Source organism: Prunus persica, chromosome G4, assembly GCF_000346465.2.
Source record: "Prunus persica cultivar Lovell chromosome G4, Prunus_persica_NCBIv2, whole genome shotgun sequence".
Taxonomy (NCBI): Eukaryota; Viridiplantae; Streptophyta; class Magnoliopsida; order Rosales; family Rosaceae; genus Prunus; species Prunus persica.
In genome coordinates, this window is record NC_034012.1 from 11,071,989 (window position 1) to 11,087,323 (window position 15,335).

A 15,335-nucleotide genomic window follows, 5' to 3' on the forward strand; every position below is an offset into this window, starting at 1 on the left:
TTTGTATTATTTCTCCTTGTTTACAGCGGTGTATGAATGGGAGAAAATGTGCTTTGTAGAAATATATAGTTTTTTTTTTTTTTTTCCGGCCATGATATGTAGAAATCTTTATTTTATTTTATTTTATTTTTGGGTCTGAAGCCATGATGTAGAAATCTATTGTTAAATAAATTAGAGCTGAAGCCCAAAAGCCTAACAACAAATTTGAGCTGGGCCATACCAGCTCGGGCCCAGTCATCACGTAACTGACCCAAATAAAAGAATAAAAGTTTTTCACTGAAATTGTACTCAGTTGGGCTAAGAGGAAGCCGATTGGACTTCAAAATCAATTTGGACACTTTCAGAGTTAAATTAATTTTTAAAAGAAAGTTAAAAGCCGATGGCACTATTGATAAATACAAGGCATGCTTAGTTGCTAAAGGGTGTCAACAAAAAGGAAGGGTTGGATTATTTCGACACTTATTCTCCAGCATCAAGAATTACATTTATAAAGATGTTAATTGCTATAGCTGCCATACACAATATGGACATACATCAAATGGATGTAGAAATAGCTTTCTTAAATGAAGAATTAGATGAAGAAATATACATGGAATAACCAGAAGATTTTGTGGTAAAAGGTCAAGAAACTAAAGTCTGTAAACTTGTTAAGTCTTTATATGGACTTAAACAAACTCCAAAACAATGGCATCAAAAATTTGATCATACAATGATGTCAAACGGATTTAAGATCAATGAATCTGACAAGTGTGTTTACATAAAGAACAACAAGAATTCTTGTGTTCTTGTATGTTTATATGTTGATGACATGCTTATAATGGGAACAAATAAGGATGTAGTAAAATCTATAAAAGAAGATGTTGAATTCAAGTTTTGACATGAAAGTCTTAGGTCAAGTTGATGTCATTCTGGGAATTCAAATCAAAAGAAATAGAGATGGGTAATTCTTACTCAATCCCATTATGCAAATTTTTTTTAAAGAAAGTTTGGTCAATTTGACTGCAAACATGCTGTGACTCATTTTGATGTAAATTGCAAGTTAAAGAAGAATAATGGAAATGAAATTTCCCAATTTGAGTATTCCCAAGTAATTGGGAGCCTAAGTATTTTAATGAATTCTATTAGGCCAGACTTAGCTTATTCAGTAAGCAGGCTTAGTAGATACACAAGCAATCCTAGACATGATCATTAGGAGGCATTAATTAAAGTGTTAAGATATTTGAAATGCACCCAAGATTATGGATTACATTATACAAAATATCCACCAGTTCTAGAAGGCTATAGTAATGCAAATTGGATTTTTGATAGTGCCGTAGCATGATATTATTCGCTTTGGACTCCATGCCCTCACGTTTTGTTTATGGGAACTCACGAACAACTTCCTAATGGGTCACCCATCCTGGGATTGCTTTAGCCCAAACTCACTTAACTTCGAAGTTCCTATGACTTCAAAGCGAGTGAGCTCCCAAAAGGCCTCGTGCTAGATGGAGGTGGGTATGTGCATATAAGGCACATCACCCCCTCTCCGTTGGTCGATGTGGGATGTTACAATCCACCCCCCTTAGGGGCCTGATGTTCTCGTCGGCACACTAACATCACACAGCAGAGTGGCTCTGATGCCATTCAGTCATATTCCGGATCGGCTTCGCCATAGCACGATATTGTCCGTTTTGGGCCCCCTGCCCTCACAGTTTTGTTTCTGGAAACTCACGAGCATCTTCCTAATGGGTCACCTATCTTGGGATTGCTCTAGCCCAAACTCGCTTAACTTCAAAGTTCTCATGACTCCGAAGCCAATGAGCTCCCAAAAGGCCTCGTACTAGATAGAGGTGGGCATGTATATATAAGGCACATCACTCCTTTTCTGTTGGTCAATTTGAGATGTTACAATTTTAGATTGGAGCTCTTTTTCGTTGAGATTGAAGTAGGTTTTTGCACTTAAAAAGATAGGTTTGTTACTTAAAGGGCAGAACAATAGGAAGTTTAGATGTGGAAGCCTTTTTTGATGAGCTCACTTAAATATTTTAGAGTTGGAGCTCTTTTTTGATGAGATTGTGTTCACCCGTTTTTGTGTTTGCTCCTGAGGTGGAAGGGCGAAGTTCCCCACTGGCTTGGAGACCACTAGTTGGTCGACAAGTCAGCTTTCTTTGGTGTGTGAGCGTGCCACTGCTAGCAATGTAAATTCTAGCAGACTTATTTTTAAAGTGGATAACTTGCGCCTCAAGTTACTGACTTCTAAAACAACTGATTGTAAATTTGGGTGAGGAATATCTCCCAAGTAAGTTCTTTTCTTGCCTCAGACTGGTGAGGACTTTCATAATTTATCTCAGTATCAAATGGTCGTTCTGGCTAGAATAGATAATAATAAAGTAGATTGTTTTAGGCGGAACTGCCTTTTACGAAATTAAGAAGGGAGAAATTAACTCTAGAAAGATAAAGAGATGGCTGGAATCCCATTTCTGCCTGGATGGAAACTTCTGATCCGGGCTGGACTGAGTATGTCCGTGCTGGACTGTGCTGTCAACAACTTCAACTGCTTGGCCTTCAGCTGTAAATCGATACCAAAGTTCAATTTTGGCAGAGCTTTAATCTACTTCAAGTCTTGGGAGGCTTTTGAGCGGGCAGAACTGCAGCTTCTTCAGTTTGAAGGGACAGAAGTGGCTGTTCTCGAGAATTTAGCAAGCTGGGACTGTACTGCAAAATTTGTTGAGGTTTTCATATTTGCGAAAACTCAAACTATGTTTGTCTTGGCTTTTGGTGAACCAAATTTGTAACGAGAGGGATCTCGTTTTCAGAAGACTTATTTTCTAAGTCTGAACTTTGGAATTCTGATCTAAAACTGTTTTTCTCTTGGGATCCAAGTGAGCTTTTGATTGTTTTCTTGTTTGTTTTTTTTGATTGATTGATGAATTGAGTGTCCTTTTTTTCTTTGCCTACTTTCGTTTTTTATAAGAGATCCTCCTAAGGAGGTAATTTTTAATCCTAAATAATGGGCGGCAAAAAGTTCTCTTATAATGTAAAGTAAGAAGGGTTTCTTATCAATCAAGGCAGCTAGGTTCTGAGCAGTCACCTCCTAAAGCAGTCCCCTCCCTGGTTTCCTGGGTAGCAGCTTTCTAATTCAACCAACGCTACCGTCTGTGTGGGCTTTTTTTTTTATTTTTTTATTTTTATGGGGGTTTGGCTCTTTTTCTTTTGTATTTTCTGAATGGTTCCCTGTTTCCCGCTCTAATTTAGAAAGCGTGATCCGTGAATTCCTTGGGAGATGGTGTATTGATTTGGAGCAAAATCTCGAACACAGATGGGTTTTTTGATCTTCAATTGGCAGTGTTTCAGAGACGTCCCTCTCACATTTTAAACTTTAGTTGGAATTGCTGACTTTTTCAAAGTTGAGGCAATCCCGTGGTTGTGTCTTTGATCCCTTGGGTTTGAACCTAACAAAAATTACGGGCTGATCTTTGAAGCCCATTTCGAAAGTTTCCACATTTGGGCTTTCTTTGGGCAGAGGCTTCGTTTTCAACATTTCTGGTGTGAAGCCCAATCTGTCTGGATCCTATTTTTGTTTTTCTCAAGTCTTTGGGCTGGGCAGGCAATTTTATCATGGGTCTGTCTTTCGGACTTGGGCGTGCCGAATTTGGGCCCAAACAGATTGATGTAGGTTTTTGGCAAACGATAGATTAGTCAATTCCTCAACAAACCTATCTTTTGCCAAAAACTTTTTGCACTTAAAAAGATAAGTTTGTACTTAAAATGGTTGTTTTGTTCTATTGATAATATGTTTTTGAAACTTTGGATAGCTGTAAATGGTGAATGACGTATATGGTTTAGTTTTAAACTTTGGATGGACGTTAATGATGAATGATGCATATGGTTTAGTTTGAAACTTTGGATGGATGTGAATGATGAATGATGCATATGTTTTAGTTTGAAAGGATGATTGAATGAATGATTTTGAATATGTTGTGATGTGAATGGTGAATGAATTTCAAGCAGGTTTTGAATGAATGTTTGAGTTTGAATGAATTTAGATTCTACATGTTTTCACCAAACCAAACCAAGGAAATCCGAGATGACCGGTTTCGGTTTCCTACCTCATGGTTTGGCGCATGGTTTGAATTTTCTTCAAACCGTGAGGTACAATTCAGCGTACTGTTTGGGCTCAAAACTGAATCAAACCAAACCAAATCAAGCCCAACTCTAGTTATATCTATCAAATGTACTAATAAATACTAGTCTTATCACCCTTTTATACTACATGATGTGGCAGCTAATGTGTACATACCACATCACGTAAAATATTGCTAGCTTTTGTTTTTCTAATTTTATTTATTAAAATACACTTCATTCATTTAATTGATGTGACATATGATATGAACATGCCACATCATATAGTATAGAAATATGAGATAAAAATGTGGTAAATGTAGTATTACTCTTTTGTTATTTACAACTATAATGTAGATATTAAGATGGAAAATGCTAGGCTTACTATATTTTTATATCACATTGAGTACAAAAATCTAATAAAGGTGAGCCCCATTGTATTGATAGGGGCTCTACTTTTATTTAAGATGTAGTACACAATATGATATAAAAATATGATAAGCCTATTAAGATTAGACATCACATATAAATCCGCCACTCTCCAATAAATCTTTTTGATGTGACATCTTGCAATGTGATGTTACAAATCGATTAATATTATACAATCTATTCATTACCATAGCGCCTTGAAATATTAATAACTGTTGTCCAATTTATTTTCACTAACCTATGTTACTAATACACGTGGCAAAGTTCCAATACCATAAAATAATTTTTAGAAATGGCAACAAAACGAATTGAGGTCCATTTTCCTTCGTAACCGGTAAGTTTCAATCTTGATTTATAATTAGAAATGAAAGTAAGACTTAGTAAAAATATAAAAATATTAAAAAAAACCTACGCGCCAATTCCTATGGGTTGTGTATTTTCCTTATGTTCTTGTCTTATCTTGATTTTCAAATTTAATAAGATTTCTTAGCTGTTTCCAATTAAGTATAACCAAGATAACCTATTTACCCAAGGATTAGTCAGACTCAGATATGTGGCTGCCCACTAAAAATATTAGAGAATTTTTAGATCTCAGATGAATGATTTAGAGTATAAATTAAAGATAATGAAGACAAGGAAGAGAATCCAAATTATTTTTTCAAATAAAGAAGCCCAAAAACGAAGCTGCAATTAAATAATCAACAAGACAGAAAGAGCTCATAATATATGGCCACTTCCCCATCCGATCCGAACAATACAATTGAAAAAATGGAGAAGAGAATGGGGGTTGTTCAAGCACCTAAAGACTTCATATGGGCATGTCTTTATTTCTTCAGTTGATGAGCTAGCTGCTGAAGTGACCTCCCTACATATTCATCTTCCGGTGCACACCAAGTGTTTGCTATATTGCTCGACTGAGAGGACGACGAGAAGAAGACCTGCTTCTGCTTCTGCTTCTCCTAATGAGCTCGCGGATCTGAGACACCATCACTTCCACCATATCTCCTGTATAATTCATCAGCAATGGCCGCAAGAACATAGCCCAAAGCCCCACCAATGCCACCATTACTTCTGCTCCCAAACCCAACATTGATAAATTAATACAATATTTTTCCCTTCTCCTGCATATAACTTGGCTTTCAATATATGGTGTGTTGCTGTTGCTCTCTCTCTCTCTCTCTCTCTCTCTCTCTCTTGAAGCTTGGAAGTTGGCGGGCAGTTATAATGTTATCCAGTATGTGGAATTTCTAATAAATGTAATGTTTGGTTCCAAAGGTACAAGCCAGCCGACCAAATTGAGGACTAGGTACCAAGACTAAACTTCATCCACCATTCTTTAAAAACAAACAGTCTTCACAGGCCGGGTAGGTAGCTGAGGTCTACATTGGGAAACTATTAACCACCAACTCTATATCTACCATTCTTTAACCCTCTGTTTTTTTTTTTGGGGTCAAAAGTGAGATGACGAAAATATTCAATTTGAAATCATGTAATTTGGGCGAAGTTACGATTTGGTTCTTATAGTTTTAAGAGATATCACACATGAAATAGACTTTAGAAATATACCCAAAGTCTATTTATAACATAACAAAGAGGCTTTTAACTTCTTATAAATTACAAAACTGCCATCAATTTCTAAAAACAAACTCAACCCCAAAATCTCATAAAAATACCTAAAACACTCAATAGGCATCAAAGTAATTTAATAATCAATATTAAATTCAATAAGGCTAGCTGTCATTTTTTGGGTTTTTTTTTTGAATTTGTTTATAGAAATTCAATGGTGTAGAATTTATTTATAATATTAGTGCTAAGAATAAGTATATCACTAAATATCTCTAGTTTGTTTAGACTGAAAAAAGACAAAGTCACGAGAGCTATAGCCCAGGTTAGCCAAAAGATAGGTCCGTCCTGGTCACGACAAACTGAAGGTTTAAGGAGAAAATAAGAACTTCGTCTCAACTACAACGATACGAATTCAAAATCTGCGATTTTGATTAGACAACACTATATGATCCAACAAATTTAGTTGATCTAGTGCAGATGCGAACTACTCTTTCTACTTGTATAATTTGACCATGTCATGTAACGTGCCAAAAAAGAAACTGTTCACCCATGCTAAATGCTTTTCTTTGGGTAAATAGCAAACTAAAGAAAGACCACGCCATCTTTTTCATTTTATGCATGTTGTGCATGTGAGCAAAGACCTCACACATGCTATACATGAATAGGAGATTTTTTATTTTATATATGTTTTGTTAAAATAAATTATTATTAATTATTTACTTACTAACCAGTTAGCGCTCGATGTTATATATATGAAGTCGGGCAATCTCATATGGGGATCTTCAGTCCGAAAAGGGATATCTATGTGGCCCATGTAACATCCTACAATATATTGACTATGAAAGCTAATGTTTGGTAAATGTGAGTAAATAAGTAATATCATGGTAAATGTGAGTGAAATTTCACTTTGGGTTACTACATATCTTCGATTCCCATCTTAGCTATCAACAGAAAATATCACTTTGATTTGATTTATAACTTTCACCATGTTAAGAGTAAACGATTCAACCATTTAATAAGTTAGCCAAGTCGATAGAAACAATATAGCCAACCGAAATAAATATGTATAGAGATGCATTTGAGGGTAAGACTCATTATGTCCCTTCTATTATGTGTATATTTTTATGTTTATTAATGAGATTCATTCAAAATATTGAGTTTTTAATGTAAATTTTGCCCAGTCAGATTTCGAATCCTGAATCTGCCACTGCTCCTGAGTTCCTCCTCCACATACGACATAACCTCTTTACAAAAAGACATATGTTTTTTTTTTTGCTTTCAACTCTTTTAACCCAAGTTCTGGTTTAAACTCAAGTCACCTTCTTCTCTCCGACCATCGGCCATATAAATCTCTAAGCACTAACAACGTAAATCTCCGACGAACTTCTTCCACTGTATGATTAATTCTTTTGGGATGGTTAGTCCAACAACATTGTTTTCATTTCTCTTATGCCCCCAATTCGTGGTGGAGCCCAAAATTGATTTTAGTGTGGCCAAATGAAGTAGCCAGCTAAGCTCTTTAAAAATTATTTTGGCCAAAAGTATTACAATTATCACTACATTTCAGCAACTTTAGCTTCCAGTTGGCATTCTTCCCTGTCGCTGTGACAGATAGGTGCTGTCTTGTGGTACAGAAATGAATGATAAAAATGACTGTTAACTGAAACGCGTACTTTCTGGCAAATCCTTAAAGAAAGTCCCATCATATTCATATTAAAGACTACGTTATTCATGTCTGCTACAAGATGGCAAATCCTTGCGGTACACGCCTAATAAGGTATAAAGCTAGTTTTCCCTGGGACATGGGAGACTAGCTGGCAAATACGAGAAGGATAAAAAAAATTGTGTTAACAATAGTGTTCTAGTCATTGATGCGTTGTGAGATTCACTTAAACATCTAATGATGAGTTCTTAAGTTATCAAGAGTGGAGTGATTTGAAGTATTTACTCCTTCAAGCAAGAAGTAAATACCACATTAACCACAATCAGATACTCCCGTCTGGAAATCCAAGGCCCATCCAATCACAATCATATACCACTACAAGAAAAAAAGGTCAGTAGTGGCCAATTTCCTTATGACCACATTAATAATGGTCACATATACAATGAATTTAATGACCAATAATACTACATGGTCAGTAAATTAATTAAGACATATTTTTTATTTTTTAATGACTAATTTTTTTTACCAGTATTTAAATTAGTCACTAAAAACAACTTAAATAATAAAGTTAGTGACCAACACATATGCCAAGCTAGCCTTACTTATGTTATTTAATTCATCAGTGACCAATTAACTTTTTTTAACCTTTATTTTTGGTTTTCAAAACGCCCGTCTTTTGAGCGAGAAGAGCAAAAGCATCTATAAAAAAAAAAAAAAAACGAGCGAGCTTAGAACGAGACCACAGAGAGCGATACCATCTTCTTTGACGAACGAGACCAGAGAGAGCTCAGAGCAAGACCTGCGATACTGTCTTCTTCGACGAGCGAGCTCAGAGCGAGACTAGAGAAAGTGATATCGTCTTCTTCGATGAGCATCGTCTTCTTCGTCTCTGTCGTTTCGATTTCTAACTTTTCTCCCAATATCATGTGAGCTTTCTATTTCTCTTTGCTTTCAATGTTAGTTTTGATTTCATTTGAGTTTGATTTGAGTACGATTATGACTCTGAGTCTGATTCTCTATTCCCTAATTCCCTAGTTCTCTAGGTTTGATTTGATAAATAAAGGCTTTAAGCAAAACTTTGTGTCCTTAAATCAGCTAGGTTTTCTTTTGGTACCCAAGCAGAGCTTGATTTTAGGTTCAATTTTGATTTCAGTTTTGATTATTACGTTTTATTTATTTATCTACCGCTTGTTGTGAATTTCAGTTTGCAGTGGACATCTTCTAATATAAACAAAGCATGTCCTGATTAGACTGTTGTATATTGTGTGGAATTTCACAATCCATTGATTTTCTGACCAATTTTGTTTGCTTTAGGCTAGTTTCATACATCTACTTGGAAGACCATAAAACCCAAATTTAGACTAATCACCACTGCTTTCTTTTTTTCTTTCATTTTTGGGTTTGATTAGAGATGGATAGGAGTTGGATTCATATGCACACTAGGGGAAAAACACAATTTATTCATGGGGTGAAAGAGTTCATTAATTTCACAATTGGGCACATGAAACCAGGGATCACTGAAATGTTATGCCCATGTAATAGAGGCAACAACCTACTTTATAGGTCTCCACATCAAGTTGAGGACCATTTATATGCAAATGAAATGAGTAAATGGATATTTCATGGAGAAGAAAAGAGTGATGATGATTTTGTTGGTATAAATATAAAGATAATTGCTATATTTATAGAATTTCGAAAATAAAACTTCACTATAAATTCAAAATAAATACAAGAAAATAACGATAAGGAAAATTAAGAATACTTTACAGATGATCGAGTATAGAACTTGGTTCTAGCTCCTTAAGACGAAATTGCCTCCTCATAGGTGCTTTTAGGATTTACTTGGCAAACGTCTCCCAGGATACAACGATTGACTTCTTGTTGAAGTAGCACTACAATCCCCAAGAAAAGCGAACTCAAACTTGTGTATGAATTCTCTCTTACTCACTCACTATATTTCTAACAAATATAATGCTATGAATGCTCTTAAAACTACTATTGTTGGATGACAATTGGATGAAATGAAATGTTGTAGAATTTTCTCTATTTATAAGCAACAAGGCCTCTATTCAAAAAAGATGTGACTGAAAAATATCAACAAATGTGTCTTTTCATGTTGCAACCATAAGCCAAGAAGTGCAATGTTTCATTTATTATGAAACAATGCAACTTAAGCCAAGAAGTGCAATATTTCAATTTCTATGAAACATTGCAACTTATCACATAAAATATTATTATTTTACAAACAAAATAAATAATATTTTATTTTTTCTCGATTAAGAATATGACTATTCTCAATGAATACATACCAAAAAGTCATGTACTTAAAGTCACGAGTTCCACAATTTAATTTCCATTCAATTATTAAAAAATTAAATATAAATATTATAATTTTCTAACAGATTTAGAGGAAGAGGAAAGTAAAGACTGCTCACCCATTCTAAATGCTTTTTTTTGGGTAAATAGCAAACTAAAGGAAGACCATGCCATCGTTTTCATTTTATGCATGTTATGCAAGTAAGCAAAGACCTTACACATGCTATGCATGTGTGAGCGAAATAGTTAATTTATGAGTAAGAAAAAGTGGTGGTGTTTATGGTACATGAATAGGAGATTTTTATTTATGTTTTATTAAAATAAATTATTATTAATTATTTACTTACTAATCAGTTAACGCTCGATGTTACATATATGAAATCGGGCAATCTCATATGTGGGGTCTTCAGTCCGAAAAGGGATATCTATATGGCCCATGTATCCTACAATATATTGACTATGAAAGCTAATATTTGGTAATTGTGAGTAAATAAGTAAGATCCTCTGACACAGTAAATATCCTCTTACACAGTAAATAATTAAGTGATATCATGGTAAATGTGAGTGAAATTTCACTTTGGGTTACTACATATCTTCGATTCCCATCTCCCCCTATATTCAAGGTTCTAGGAACGAGGGCATCTTGGATTTGAGCTTTTCTTTTCGGGCCTTTTGGCCTTCTTAGCTATCAACAGAAAATATCACTTTGATTTGATCTATAACTTTCACCATGTTAGAGTAAACGATTCAACCATTTAATAAGTTAGCCAAGTCAATAGAAACAATATAGCAAGCCGAAATAAAAGAAGCAAGGTGTAATATTATAAGGAACTAGAATTCAGAATCCAAAACATAATAATAAACAAAGAATAAGACTTCTTTTTTATACAAGCGATATAAACTACGGGGAGAAAGATTTGAATTCGGGTGCAGAGTGGGGAGCACATCCGCTCTTACCAACTTGGCTAAGTCCATATTTGCAAGAACAAGACTTCTTAAGCAACAATCCCCATCTTTCTACCATAAATTTGGAGTTAACCAAGTTAGTTGTGTTCTAGGTAGAATACATCAATCTTACGAGATGTATATGTTTCAAAAGAAGGTAAATTACATATAGTGTTTGTTATAAAACCCCAATAAAGTTGTCATGCTTTGGCTCAAGCTTTTATACTCTATATGCTCTTTATATGTGAACTGCATGTATATAGATATACCAAGTCCACTTAATGCTTCTAAAACGAAGCTCTATATGGTTGCATTCAAGCTTTAATTCATGAAAATAAATCATGAAGACAAATAATACTTAACTGAAGTATAATGAGAAACTGTATCAACCAAATATGAAACTTAAATAGTTAAGCAAAATCAAAACATAAAAATTCTACCTCAATGCATATCTAATAACTGAAAATGATATGCAAAATTTACTCTCACAATTCTGCATCATCAAAACTAGCCAAAATATGAATATGGTTTGAATACTTTGGGTTTATTCTTCTCCATAAAGAGGAATATATAGGAGTTTACATATGAAAGTTTTACAAGGAATTAAATATAGTAAAGAATTAGGAAAGTATCTCCTAATTGTACAATGATTTATCACTTATATAAAAAATAGGAAAGTAAATCACTTAATTAATCAAGGAAGTAAATCTCCTTGATTAATTAGGAGACTCACGTCAACACTCCTCCTCAAGTTGGTGCATATATGTCACGAATGCCCTGGTAAGTGAGTCATAAAATATTCTTCCACACTCTGTGTGTATGCAATATCTGATCTTGGAAGACGTATGAAGAGTAGAACCTTTGGTGGTGGTGATAGAAGAAGGAGTCTGAGTTGACTGCATGCTTCTGTGAGTCTGCAATAAGATGGAGAATCGTATGAGTTCTTGACATCGCAGCGGAAGTAAGATATGATATGAGCAGGTGAGGAATTTCAGGTGAGGAATTTGATGTAGGAATTGGATTTAAGAGGTATGTGTATAAGATTTGAGGGTATGTGTTTAGGGATTTTGATAAGAGGATTTGAGGACTTTAGATTTGATGGATTTGGATTTGGGAAAAATTATGAGGAATTTGATTTAGGGTTTTGGATTTGAATATGGGAAATTTGAGATAAGGGTTTAGAGACATCAACGGAAAAAATATGAGGCATTTGATTTAGAGTTTTGGATTTGAATATGGGAACAAATATGAGGAATTTGATTTAGGGTTTTGGATTTGAATATGGGAAATTTGAGATAAGGGTTTAGAGACAACTTCTCTTCACTCCCATTCTCCCTCTAAAGAGATAGGGTCGTCGAAGTCAAGAAATAGGCAATATCTTCATGAGAAAGAGAAACATATCTTTTTCACTCCCCCCATCCCCCCCTTGAAGAAGAGGTGAGGAGAGCACTTAAATTGCAAGAAGAACGCAAGCACAGGTCACAAGAGAACTTGGCTCTGATACCATGCTAAAATATGTATATGGCTTGAATACTTTAGGTTGTTCTTTATTCTTCTCCATAATGAGGTATATATAGGAGTTTACATATAAAGGTTTTACAAGGAATTAGATATAGTAAAGAATTAGGAAAGTATCTCCTAATTGTACAATGATTTATCACTTATATAAAAAAAAAAAAAAAGAAAGTAAATCCCTTAATTAATCAAGGAAGTAAATCTCCTTGATTAATTAGGAGACTCACGTCAACACAGCTGACCTCTTGTTGTTTCTAGAATAAAATACTGTTGCACTATTATCACAGAAAATTTGCACAAGTCTAGCAATCGAATCCAGCACACACAAACCTATTATAAAGTTCTTCAACCAAGAATATGCTTGGATGGTGGCCTCATAACAAGCAACAAACTCAGCCTGCATCGTTGAAGCAGCCACAATGCTTTGCTTTAAACTTTTCCATGAAACAGCTCCTCCGCTAACAAGAAAACAAATGCTGATGTATACTTTAAATCATCTAGAGAACCTATAAAATCAGAATCACAATATCCTACTAACTCCAAGCTTTCTTGTCTTTGATAAACCATAAAACTCTTGGTCCTTTGCAAATATGTCTTGACTTTCTTGGCTGCCATCCAAAGTGCATTCCCTGGATTTGCTTGAAATTTGCCTAACACACTAATTGCAAAGGCAATGTCTGATCTTGTGCATACTTGAGCATACATTAAGCTGCCCACTAAAGATGCATAGGGTCTGATCTTCATCTCTTTTTTCTCCAACTCATTTTGAGGACTCTGAGCTCTACTTAATTTGTCTCCTTTTGTAATAGGAACTTCTCCAGATGCATAAGATAACGTATTAAATCTTTTAAGCATTCTTTCTATGTATCCCTTCTTTGATAAGCCAAGCATACCTCGACTTTTGTCTCTGTGTATCTCCACTCCTAGCACATAAGACGCCTCCCTCATATCTTTCATCTCGAAATGTGATGACAGGAAAAACTTTGTGTCAGCAAGCATAGACAAATTGTTAGTGGCCAGTAAGACATCATCGACATAAAGTACTAAGAAGATGAAATTGCTCCCACTAAATTTTAGATAAATACACTCATCCACTGGATTCTCTGTGAAGCCTTATGAGCTTACAACTTCATCAAACCTCAAGTACCATTGCCTTGATGCCTGCTTCAGTCTATAATTGGACTTTTTGAGTTTGTAGACCAAATGCTCTTCTCCATCCTTTATAAAACCCGCAGGTTGCACCATATATACTTCTTCATCCTGTCTCCCCTTTAAAAAGGCTGTCTTTACAGCTATTTGATGTAAAAACAGGTCATATTGTGCAGTAAGAGCCATGATAATGCGAAACGCATCTTTAGTTGAAACTGGGGTAAAAGTTTCACTGTAATCTATTCCTTTTTTTTGAGTAAAACCCTTTGCAACTAATCTGGCCTTCAATCTTTCTATGTTACCCGTTGAGTCTTTCTTGGTTTTGAACACCCATTTACACCCTATTGGCTTCACTCCTTTGGGCAGCTCCACTAAATCCCACACCTGATTGTTTTTCATTGAATCTAATTCACTTTCATGGCTTCTCTCTATTTCAATACCTTTGGACTATTAATTGCTTCATTGAAAGATAAAAGATCTTCAAAATCTGATGCCATAAACTCTGATTCTTGTAAATACACTACATAATCTTGGGATATTGCTGGTCTTCTATTTCTGTTATATTTTCTCTGTGGGGCTGGTGCTTCTTGTGGCTGAACTACTTCATTGTTCACATCTTGAGTTTCCTGGACTTGGATTTCATTCCCGTGTTCTTGTTCAGGTTCCATATCTTCTCCTTGTATTTCACTTATATGTGGAATTTGCACACTTTGCACATCTTTGCTTTGGCAAAACTGTTCTCTATATCTCAATATGTGTTACAAACTCAATCCTTTTCTTTTGTTCAATTGATATATCATAACCAACAAAAATTGCTTTGGCTATTTTATTTGATTATGATATCCTTTAGGAACTATTTGGATTGACTGTATAATTTCCTGCATAATGGTTTGTAAACCAATCATAAAAGTAATCTTTAAATTTACAACAAAAAACTGCAGAATTTGGTTATCCTCTAGCAAACACTGCTGCCTTTATAGGTATTACAAGTATGACAAAACCTGGCTCTGATACCACATGTTAGTCTCACAACATCTTAGTAGACATACAAATAATACACAAAATACCTACAGAAGAAACCATTGTTCCAGTAGACAAGTCTTCCACCTCCTTAACAAGCTATGTATATCACTCTATCTCAATGGGGCTCAAGAACTTTTGTGATTCGGTGCTTGACAAAGGCACGGACCTATCCTATTTATAATGAGCTTTAGTTGGTGTAATTCTAATAGGACTCTCCCATTACAATCCTATTAGAATTCAACCTAATCACCAAGTAACCGGATCACCATGTCCAACTTTTTAAATTATATTAGGACTTCAATACTTAAATAGAATATCTTAATCACATATGTATAAGCTTCATAATACTTGTTCGAATTGATTTTGGTATCTGTCTCGGAGTCCCAGTCAAGTACAACGAGTGTGTGACCTTATAATGCTTACACATCATCCTCATCCTCCTCATCGTTATTGTGATAGCCATCACTGTCATCATCATTCTCTTCCAAAAAAGATATTTTGTGTTTGATGGATCAAGAAGACTTCATTATTTGTTAGCAGAAACGTGTGATTGATATGACCCAAAAAAACGTGTGATTGATTGAACCTTAAAAACCTAAACCTTAAAATAGGAAGATAGTGCATCCGT